The 8,821-nt window shown below is 39.8% G+C and overlaps 1 long non-coding RNA gene across 1 annotated transcript; it reads left to right on the top strand.

Moving 5' to 3' along the window:
- Positions 1 to 222: 222 nt before the first annotated feature.
- On the top strand, positions 223 to 5,854 carry LOC134472030 (uncharacterized). Its single transcript, XR_010041852.1, has 3 exons — positions 223 to 297; positions 4,137 to 4,282; positions 4,820 to 5,854. It is a non-coding gene; the product is annotated as an uncharacterized LOC134472030 (long non-coding RNA).
- The last annotated feature ends 2,967 nt before the right edge of the window (positions 5,855 to 8,821 follow it).

The following is an 8,821-nucleotide window of genomic DNA, read 5'->3' as shown; positions in this document are numbered from 1 at the left end:
GTAAAAACAAAAGATGTAAATGGTATAACATCCGGACAAGTGGATAAAGCCTTATCCAAAAAAGATGTCATAAAATGCCTGCTCGCCAAGCTGAAGGCCTTGAGTTCAATTCCCAGTATTAAAAAAAAAGAAAGCAAACAAACAAAAAAGCAAAATGTCAGTTTCCTCTTCTAATAATCACCTGATGTCGATTCCTACAAACAGTATTCTATTCTTTATAGAACGTGGGACAGACTAATATTAACCATTGTGTTCTTTCCTGAGGCTGCAGCATCGAGAGGGCAGAAAGAAAACAAGGTAAGACTACACTGACACTACAATTTTCACCATAATTACTGCCATACAAGTTGGTATTGTGTTTTGGTGAGCAATTTGGCAAGTGTGTTAAGAGCTATGAAATGTTTATTTGACTCATAATGCCTGCTCCTGGATCTCCAGCCTTGAGATGGTTTTGAAATGAAGAAAAAGTGATACAAATTAATATAATTCAACTACTATATAGTAACTTACAATGTATAGTACTATGATCACATATTAGACAGTAATACAATAGTACAGTGTTACTTATATTTGTAAAAACTATATAAAAACTTAAATTTTTAAAAAAGGAGGAATTCCCAAACAAAGGATGAGCCATCCATTTTGTGAATTGTAACTGTTAAAAATCATATTATGGGGGGCAGGTAGGAAATCCAGCAAATATGCCACCAATTACACACTATATAAGTATAAATTCCTAGGAAAGACTAGATGGCAACGCACCAGTAAAAACAACAGTACTAATTGCATTGAGATAATTTTGTTAAGGGGACGGAATTTTTCTATGTTTTGTTTTCCAACATACTATTATGTAATTGTACGTATCAAAGAGTAAAGAAAACAAGATTAAAAGTAGATCTTTGAAAAGAAGTTACTAATACTTTGAAGAAAACTCATGAAGAAAGAAGCAAGTGGCCCAAGTCTCTTTCCTGAGGGCCCCCAGGTTGTCAGGGTGCAGTGGCTGATCTCAGAAGAGCTTGTACTGCCAAAGCCAAAACACGGCTGAAAACTGAGCTTCGCCACAGTTCTGTGTGACTGTGTAATCAGAAGAAGACACAGAGGAGCGAGGTGCACTATGACTCTCCAGTGAGTGTTAACCCTAGGAGGTCAGTCATCAAACTCCATCCTACAGATTCCTGATGTCTGCGTACTCGTGGCTTCACCCTTTTCTTTCTTTGGGAATGAGAAATAAGCAATTGATCATAGAATACATAATGAAATCAATTATCAGTTAATAATTAGCCCTATAGATTTAGACACAGAAATTTCTTTTTTAAGTGAACCAGTGAAAATTAAATGTTTTCTGATCAATCCAGTGATCAGCTGAGATAATGCTTTCTTAAATGCCCTGTCAGTGGTGTATATAATTATTGGTTACAGATAGTCTTCTCAGATCTCATTTATAGATTTATTCACAGTTCTACAATATGTGCAGCAATTAAAAGAATAAAAAAGCATCACTGTGTAAAATATAGCATTTTATTCTTTCACGAGGAGCTACATTTTACCCAATAATTAATGTTCCATGTCTTGGTTACTTTTCTCCTGTTGCTGGGACAAAAAAAACCAACACCCAAAATTAAGGAAGGAAAGGTTTATTTGTAGCTCACTGTTTGTGGAGGTTTCAGTCAGTTTGCCTCCAAAGCAGGGTCACATGGCACTGGGGTATCACTTCAAGGAAACAGCCATCAGGAGCAGCAAGGGATGGCAAGCGTCTTTTTCCTCCCTTACATTGTAAGCAGGTTACCTGTCCTGGGGCAGGTGTAACACTCACAACCATCTCCTTGCCCTCCTCTTGCACAAAATGTGTATGTTTACAGAGTGAGGACCCTGGCCCCCCGCTGAGTCACTTAAACTTCTAAACTTCTCAAATTGACACAATGTGTCAACCATTATACTCTGTTTGTCCTGAAAAGCAAAAGTCTGAGTTAAAGGCTAGTACTGAACATTTTAGCTTTTTGGACTTTAATTATTTACATGATATTCTTATCCTTAATTTAAATTAGATATTGAACTGTGCAACTGCTATGCACATTCATGATACAGAAACAATTATTCATCCTGAGCATACAGGATTCATCCTGAGCTTACAGGATTCATTCTGAGCATATAGAAACAAAAATCCATCATTTTTCTGTGGCCTCTTCCAGTGGTAGCTGCTGCTCAGACCTGGTCCCAAAGGCTGGAGTTATTTTTCTGAGTGTGCAAACACTTCTAACCCTGCCTCCCTTGACTAGTGTGAGGGAGCTATAGAGAAACAATGCAGAGTCTCAGCAGTATTTCACACTTCATTCCACACAAGAGGCAGAGGTAAAAATGGGGAAAATTAGGCGGACAGCCATGTGTGGCCAAAGAAAGGCTTTTGTTCTGCAGAGGCTGATTCCCTTGACACAAACAGAAGAAAGGCTCGTGAATGAGATCATGTCAGCTTCCTCTCCTTACGTAGCAATGCTGGCCTTCTTTGCTTTCGGAAAAGCAAGTCACCCATGCTCCAGAGTTCAGGGCCGCATTGTAAGATGTTTCTGAACTTCTGGTGACAGCATCCTGACATAGGGCCAGGGGACAGGACCAGGCTGGCTTTTCCAGGCCTGTCCGGAGAGCCCTTGCGAGTCACCAAGCCCACTCCATGCCCCTGTAATCCAGGCCTCTGATTAGGCAAATCAGCAAATTTCTGCAAACATGTGCTGAAAGCCTGGGCTTGCAGTTTAAAGGAGACGATTTCCTTTAAGAATCTCGAGATAGTGTCGAGTTGATTCGGAGCTTGGTAATACACTTTTCCATGTCAAAGGGAAGTGATTCTGGTTTTTGGCTCTGTTCATCGTCACACAGAGCTAGAGTCAGTAAAATGATTCCACAGATGAACTCTAGGGAAAAAGAATTTTTAAATTATATTTTAATCCATGGATTAGTGCATTAGATTTCATTGAGAATTCTTTTTCTCAGTAAATTATTTTTGCTCTCCAGGAGGGATTCTCGTTAAAGAATATGACATCAATTCCCAGAGTCAACTTTAACTCACAGTAGGTTGGAAAGTATAAAAGATCACAGTATTTTATATAAGATTCTTTAATCAGACACTGACATTATGCAAATGTTTTATGGAAAATCAGTCTCTAATTGAACAATAAATAGTCATATGTTGGTATGTAAATTCTACATTCAGGTGTGTAGACATGTCTTCATTTTAATTTCTTTGGCAGTGGTTGCATATCTAAATTTTTATATGTCTCTACTTAAAGAAAAGACTCTGAAGCAGGTTTTCCCTGGAAACCAGTGCACCAAGGCAGAAGTTTTAGTACAGCAATGAGGTGTCATTCCAACAGCACCCCCCCCCCTCCAAATAAGTTTCCCAGGAGGTCAGGTTTCTCTACAGGGAGGATTTTGAAAACAAAGTTATCTCCCACCAGGTATAAGCAGACCCACAAAACACTGGATACTCTGTTAACCAGGCCACAAATAGCCAAATCCCCAAACTAACTGGGATTGTGGGAGCCCTGACTTCTGGCCATCACACATGGCTCCTTGCCTGATGAATAGGGCCACTGCACACTTCTGCCTTCATCAGTTATGTTTTTTTCAAGAGTAAGTTGTGTTTGCCCCCTAATTTGTTTACAGAAGCTGCTTTTGTTATTATAATGTTTAAAGGATTTAAAACGAACAGATAAAATAAAAGTGAAAGAAAAGATTTGCATTTTCTCTGAAAGAGATGGACTTTTTTAATGTCACTATATTAGCTGTGGGTGAAACAATTGTAAGTGATTCATAGGACAGCACAAAAAGCTAAGAGCAGTGTTTTCTCAGATGGCTTCAAAAGTTTAAATTCCTGCTCCACATAAAAAGAAACTCAAACCAAAGAAACCAAAAGCTGAGATAATTATGCAAAAAGAAAGAAAGAAAGAAAGAAAGAAAGAAAGAAAGAAAGAAAGAAAGAAAGAAAGAAAACAAATTGACCAGAGGATATTATAGGGTTAGGGTTATTTGCTGTAAGATAAAATAAAACCCTTAATATTTATATGGTTTAAGTTAAAATGTTTAAGATATGTATGCGTCATCACTCATGGTTCCATTTTAATTAAGTTTTCATTGTTACCCCACAGACAACCATCCTGATTATTCTGAGTAGGATGAAGTATGGAGCTCCTTGGGGAGAATGAGCTAAGAAAGCAGACCCACGGTTCAGGAAGCTAAATCAGTCACAGTAAGAGCGTGAACCCGAGCCACGAGGACAACAGGAAATTCGGAGGTACACACGAAGAAAAATCGAAGAGTCCACATAAAAGCTTCCTGCGTGTTTGAATGAAGCGAACCGTTTGAGTGGAGTGGGAGGAGCACTTGGGGAACCCGCAGGAGTGCAGAAAAACAGGCAAATTTAGTTTAATGAAGGGAAAGAAACTTGGGTTTTTGGTTATCAACTATAGACTAAAATACAACTGCGTAAGGATATCTTGAGGTTATTAGGAAGTACTTCGAATATAAGCCCAAAACTTAGGAGAAAATTAGATGATAGCATGTTTGAAAGCAACAACATAAATAATGGCAGTTAAAATCCTGAGGATGGAAGAAATCTGTAGGAAATCAAAAGAGAAAAGTAACCGAGGGGGGAGAGGGTTCTGTGTGAGTGCCAAGGTGTAAGAAGCCCCACAGAGGAGAAAGAAGCTTCGGTAAATAAAGATGAGAGTTACAGTTGTGTCAGGAAGTCAAGGGAACAGAGAGCTGGGAGGTAACAGATGGTCAGGGACGCAGGTACCAGGGAAGTGTCATTTAATCTGTCACTCACCAGGCTCCAGTCAAGGAGACACATACATTACGAAGAGGAGGGGACACTCCAGATTCGCAAATGCTGAGGCCTGGGTGTGGAGGGGAAGAAGAGGAAGAGCAACAGAAACCCAAGAAGTTTGGTGGAGGAGAGGAGGAAGCACGGAAACACTCTTGCTTTGATGGTGAAAAGTTTGCGTGACTGTGATTTTTTTTGGTGCCGGGGATCATGATTGTGATGGTTTAGGGCAGGGTAATGAAAGCCTGAGATAAGCAAACTCCTGTGAGAGGGAAGATAGTGTGGCTAAAAAAACAGAAGAGGATAAAGACCCCAAGGAGACAAAGAAGCAAGAGAACGAGAAAGAGAAAACTTGGCAACAAGGAAACGACCTTCTGTGTAAGTCAGCTTTCTATCAAAAAGACGAAATATATGAAATAAGTCAAACTGAAGGGAAGACAGGTTAGACTTGGCTCATGGTGTCAGAGGGGTTAGTCCATGGTGTCTTGATCCATTCCTCTGAGCCTATGCAGGACATTACCACTTGGTGGGAGTGTGCGGTGGCAGAAGTTGCTCACTTCATAATGTCTGAGAAGCAAAGAGAGACAGACAGACAGAGAGAGACAGACAAACAGACAGAGAGAGAGAGGTCCCAGTGTTATAGGCAGCTGAGTTAGAAGTATTATAGGCCATCAGACAAGGCTGGGCCCTCAAAGGAGCCAGTGCAGAAGATCAGATACCTTGCAACTGCAGGGAAGACAGACACCTGCTCAGTGGGCCAGACCTCAAGACTAAAGACAAATCAAACTTTGCACCCACAAACTTCCTAAGGGTATTCAATAGGAATTGATATTCTAAATAGGTCTCTATCATCCTGAGGAAGCTAAGAGTCACTAACTCAAGCCCTTATAGGAAGAGTTACTGCTCTTTAAGCATGCGTGTTTGTTATGTCACTCTCCTCCCCATTTGTCCTCGATTTAATCAGCTTTGCTTGAGCAATTAATCTCATTGGTCAGTCATAGTTCTGTCCCACCTCAGCCCACATTGTGAGTTCCCATGTTATCTTCACCTTAGAACTGCCTCACTTTGTGGTTTTACTCTATAAAAGTTCTTAGAAAAGACAATCTTTAGTAACTCCTTTGGAACTCCTGCCTCTCTCTCAGACAGAAGCTTTCTTTCTCTCAATAAATACATTCTGCTGTTAAATTCCGTTGTTCCTAAAATTCATTCTTCAATTTTAGAGACTACAAACTCAAACCAGATATCAAGTAGATTGGGAGTTTCTTGACCCCATGACCTACCTCCCCAACACTAGGCTCCACGTTAGTTTCCCACAGCACCATGTGCCAGGAGCAAAACTTTAATACGTGGACCTTTGAGGAGCATCCCAGATCCAAACTGTAACAATGCCTTCTTAAGACAGAAATGAGGAGAGAAGGGAAGGAAGTAAATGTTCATGGCCACCAGCTTTTATTTTCTTAGAAAAATCTTCTCACACTATGGCCAACTCAACATTTAGTGAATAAAAGTGTCAAAAGTTATCTGTTGTCTGTGATTATTAAGGACAGGATTGGAGATTGAATGGATGCGTGATGTTACCACGTGAACAGCTGATTAGTACACGCAGTGAAATAGTACTCAGTGCCACTTAAAGAAAGCACAATAAAAAGATTTGCTATTGATTTTTTTTTTCAAGGTGGGTAAACATTATGTAGGCAATCATTGTTATAGGTAAGATCCGGAAGATTAGATTCAACATTTCTGGTTTGTCTTCTGGCTTCTAGTTTGGTTGAGTAGTACAGATACCCGCGGGCCCACTTTTCACGGGGACAAAAGTGTTGCAGCGTGGCACAGGTGATGGAACGGTCACTTTGGGACTCCACTTCTCTGGTAATTTGTCCTAGTTATCACAGCATTGACTGGAGACCATCTGCACACACGTTTCCTTACTGAGGGCTGGTGCTTTTTCATGAAGCCTCACCGAGGTACTTGAGTATTTGCTTTTGAAAAGTAAAGCTCCTCCTTACCCATTCACAGTCACTTAAAAGGAGCCAGATATAAGCACAAAACAGTTGAACTTGTTTTCTTTTTAGAAACCCTAAACAGCCAAAGAATTTGAAATTAAATGCGATAGGATTCAGCCTTTACTAGATTATTTCAATTTTATGCTAAAACGTGGCAATTTTATTGAGCAAACTTGCAAGTTAAAAGATACACTGTTTCCTTTGTAAGTAGAAGCTTGCCCACATTGGTTTTACAAAAACAGGTGGAAGGTAAATGCAGACTTGGAAGGATGTGAGGGTGCCATGCTGCTCTCTCCCTGGTTATCTCATCTCTCCCATGAAGCTGCCTCCCTCCCAGACAGCCTTATTTAAATTCCACTCATGAGGCCCCTGTAGTTTTATGAATCACTTTTAAGACAAGAATAATCCCGAGGGAGATTATTGTTAACACCTTATAAATTGGCATATAAAATTAGTCAGCCTATTAGCAAGAGCGTCTAGAACCAGAGCAACAATTAAGAACAGAAAGGCCACTAATCTAGAGTCTAGATAGACTGAGGAGGGGTGCAGACATGGGTACAGGCAGCCCAAGGTGGACAGTCCGGGGCAGGTGCCCTAGGCTCTTTCCCTGGAACAGGTGCAGAAGTCATTACACAGGCCAGAGAGGGGACCCTTGCTTCCCCTAGCTGACCAAGGGAGCCAGAGGGCTGCAGACAGGGCCCATTCCAAACAAACGTGGTTAATAGTGTCACCCAGTGACCCCACAGCGATTCGTTCCCTCCTTGGGCAGCACCCAGCTGTAAGACTCGGAGGAGTACAACCCCAGGTGGGCAATTAGGCCGATGACACTTGAAACTTCTGACAGCCAGATTCTTTGATACTATAAACTATTGCTGCTAGTGTTGTTCACGCTTAAGCTTAGGATTTCAAAGTTTTTGTCAGATAAGACTCTCTTACAATAAATTTTTTGATTATTAAAACGCATATTCTTTTTAGCCTTTCTGACTCCCTTTCTGGATTTCTTGATGTTATTTTGAGCTGGGAGAGGGAGTGGAAAAGAGAAATTAGTATTTGTTGAGCAAATGTTACACACTTTAAAAGTGTCTACCTGCCTGCCTTCTCTTTAACAGCACTTTGGTTTTTTTACTCACCTTTTATAGAAGGAGAATGGATCTCAGTCAGGTTCAATAACTTCCTTCAACTTCTTGTAACAGACATAGAATCAGAAGACATAAACTCAACATCTAAGCAGATTTATTTTGTATACGAAATCTCAGAGTATTATGTCCTGTCTCAGATTTTGAGCTTAAAATACATATTTTTCAATGGAGTCCGTCAAATCACTCCACATTCCATGGTAAAGATCGTAAGTTTTAGGTGTTGCCCATGGTCCAAGGACATTCCTGATGTGAGTGTAGTCCCTGCTAAGAAACTTTCATCAAACAAGGAAGTTTTTAAGCCTTTTCTATTCATAGAAAAAAATTCCATCAACTTGAATCATGATAAATTATCAAAGAATTCGAAGTGCCAGATGTTTACATACAGTTCTGTTTGCTTCATAAGTCAAAGATTCAAAACCAAAAATGTAAAGAGGTCCTTAAGAAAGGAACGTGATACTCTAAAACGTTCCCTGTATGACTAATGTTGCATATGTAAATAGAGTGCTTGAAAAACTAATGATTCTGGAATAGTTAAAAAAAATCTTCTGCATGTCACCATTGCAAAACTTTAACTTTGGTATTTAATTTAAATTCCTTGAAATATAATAATAGACTCGCTGCAATTGTACAATCATTTAAAAAGATCTTATTCTCTGCTACAGAGCAAACTAACAAAGCAGCCCATTTGTTGGCTCAAGTTAGCGTGAAAGGGAGAAACGGTAGATTATATTACACACAATTTGAAAATCATTTCTAAGTTATCTAAAGGAAAAAAACCAAAAGCAAAAACCGATACTCACGAAACTGGTTGACTGTTTTCTATACAAGATTTGCATACATCTCCAAGTGTAGAATTCTGCTTTCCT

This window comes from Cavia porcellus, unplaced genomic scaffold (assembly GCF_034190915.1).
Source record: "Cavia porcellus strain 051 isolate PalLab524CR breed Dunkin Hartley unplaced genomic scaffold, mCavPor4.1 scaffold_21, whole genome shotgun sequence".
Classification (NCBI taxonomy): domain Eukaryota; kingdom Metazoa; phylum Chordata; class Mammalia; order Rodentia; family Caviidae; genus Cavia; species Cavia porcellus.
The sequence above is the reverse complement of the archived record's forward strand: the minus strand, read 5'-3'. Positions and strand labels throughout refer to the sequence as shown.